The following is a 2,257-nucleotide window of genomic DNA, read 5'->3' as shown; positions in this document are numbered from 1 at the left end:
GAAATTCCTAAATAGCTTTACATGGCTGAGCAGCCCCTTGAGTGCTGCAGTTAAGTCTTGATAGTTCCTGATAGTCATGTGGTTTTTAAATCTATTTGATCACATCATGCTAAAAGTGCTTAGACGGTTGGAAGAAGTCCAATGGCAAACAAGTGATAGTCGTGCTTTTCCAACTCTTTGGAGTCCTCCAAGTTGCTAATGGCATTAGGAAATCTCTCTGGAGGCAGACAAAGGGAAAGCTGGCGCCAGGAGAGACAAGTAGGTTTTAGCATTGTAAATGCTGCTTGGGCTCTCTTTTCTATTGGTGAAAATAAAAGTTGCGTCAAACAGTCATTTAAGCCTCAGAATAAAGTAATTGCTGTGAACAAACATGGAGCACGACTGAGACATAGCAAGCATATCGATCGCTTTTCATCATGTTAAAACAGTTTTGACAGTGGGGTGTGGAAAAGCAAACTGATCAACAGACTAGCACCCACGTGAACAAGCCAAACGTAGTTGGCAGGATTCGAACCTGCGCGGGGAAACCCCAATGGATTTCAAGTCCATCGCCTTAACCACTCGGCCACAACTACACAGGAATGCTTTGAGGGAAACCATTCGAAGAACGGTAGGGTTTGAGGCCCTTCTGATTCCATCTCTTTAGTTTGCGTTAGTGCTTAGGACGGCACGAAACATTCTTCAGCGAGAGAAAAAGAATGGCTGGTAATACAGCGAGGGATAAGTACTCAAACGCACTTTAATACATGCAGACTTTGCATTTCATTGGGTATTATTATTCAAGGATGACGGAAAACAAACCTCCGTAGTCGGCAGGATTCAAACCTGCGCGGGGAGACCCCAATGGATTTCTAGTCCATCGCCTTAACCACTCGGCCACGACTACACGGCGTTTGTGCCCCTCTTTTTCTGTGCTCGCAGATCTTCTCATCCTGTTTGTATATTTTGAAGTTTATTTTCTTCCTCTCCAATGTTCCTACGTTTGCCTACTTTTGCTAACTAAAATAAACAGCACTTTATCTCATGGGCCTTCTTTTGGAAGACTCTCTACAGCCTACTCAGAATGTTGACCAGCTTCCTCCTTTTTACTCACACCTCACTATGTATTCTTGGACATTGGCTGACTACTGCCAGATCTCATCTATTAATCAGCTTATACAGACACTGCAGCAAATTCATATGCTACCAGCACAATCCAGACCAGATACAAATAATCCCTGCATTCACTCAAAGGTAACTTATTCATACTAAATCCCGTGCATGCTGCCAGATGGATTTACTACAGAAGTGTAGCAGAGACGATTCCTGGAAGAGGAAAGAAAGTAAAGGCTGGGCGAAGCCTTCTAGAGTAGAGTCCAGAAGAGAAAAAAAAAAGTGCATTACTTTGAAAACTTGTTTTCTGGGCTATTTGAAATCAATAACGTGTCAATGTTTAGGAAAAAATAGATAACTAAAGACAGAAGGAATCCAACTATTAAACTGAGTCGAGATAGAAATATAGCCAAAAGGCAGCTTCAGTTCTTTCTCAAAATCTCTCTAGGCGCTGTTTTTTTAAATGTGCATCGTTTCAAAGTTACCGCTAAGGGAGAGTTGGAACCTCTTTCTTTTTTTGCATGGCTCTTCTTTCTATCTACAGGCTCACTAAGGCAAATTCAAAATGTTAAATAGCTTTCTGTGGTTAAGCCCTGGTCACACAACTCACTGTGTGTGACTTTACTCTTGGCTGGCTCAGGGCAGACCTCTATTATCAAACAACTTACACAGCATGGGCAACCGGTTAGCATTCTGACAGACAAACTTAATGTAGATTAATATATAAGAAATTTATATAATATAATAATATAAGATAAGATATAATATAATATAAGAAATTTGAAAAAGAAAGCCCCATCCAACCACCAATAGAATTCGTTCTAATCAAGTTTTTTAATTGATTGACAGGCAATTCAGCCAATGTAAGCTTTTTTACTACAGGTGATCAGTATAAGAAATTTGAAAGAGACTCTGACCTTATGATTGGATAATCACACTTCCTGTGACCCCAAAGGGAGGATCCGAATTAACTTTAGAACACTTATAAAGTAGTTGGAGGGAGGGAGGAGCGGGCAAGGTCCAGGATATACTAGAGGGGGAAAAGGTAAAGCAGTTCCCCGTCCTGCACAACGGTCTAAAGCTTCCGACGAAAGATATCTTCCTATATCTCCGCATAAAAAACATAGTACACTCACATATCCAACGTAGCAGTGCCCTCCCTATC

The 2,257-nt window shown here is 41.1% G+C and overlaps 2 non-coding genes across 2 annotated transcripts; both read right to left on the bottom strand.

The window, feature by feature from the left end:
• Positions 1-493: 493 nt before the first annotated feature.
• On the bottom strand, positions 494-575 carry TRNAS-UGA (transfer RNA serine (anticodon UGA)). Its single transcript has one exon. It is a non-coding gene; the product is annotated as a tRNA-Ser (tRNA).
• A 229-nt stretch (positions 576-804) lies between these two features.
• On the bottom strand, positions 805-886 carry TRNAS-AGA (transfer RNA serine (anticodon AGA)). The gene has a single exon. It is a non-coding gene; the product is annotated as a tRNA-Ser (tRNA).
• Between the last annotated feature and the right edge of the window lie 1,371 nt (positions 887-2,257).

Source organism: Pelobates fuscus, chromosome 12 (assembly GCF_036172605.1).
Source record: "Pelobates fuscus isolate aPelFus1 chromosome 12, aPelFus1.pri, whole genome shotgun sequence".
Taxonomy (NCBI): Eukaryota; Metazoa; Chordata; class Amphibia; order Anura; family Pelobatidae; genus Pelobates; species Pelobates fuscus.
This window is presented reverse-complemented; position numbering and strand designations above follow the sequence as displayed.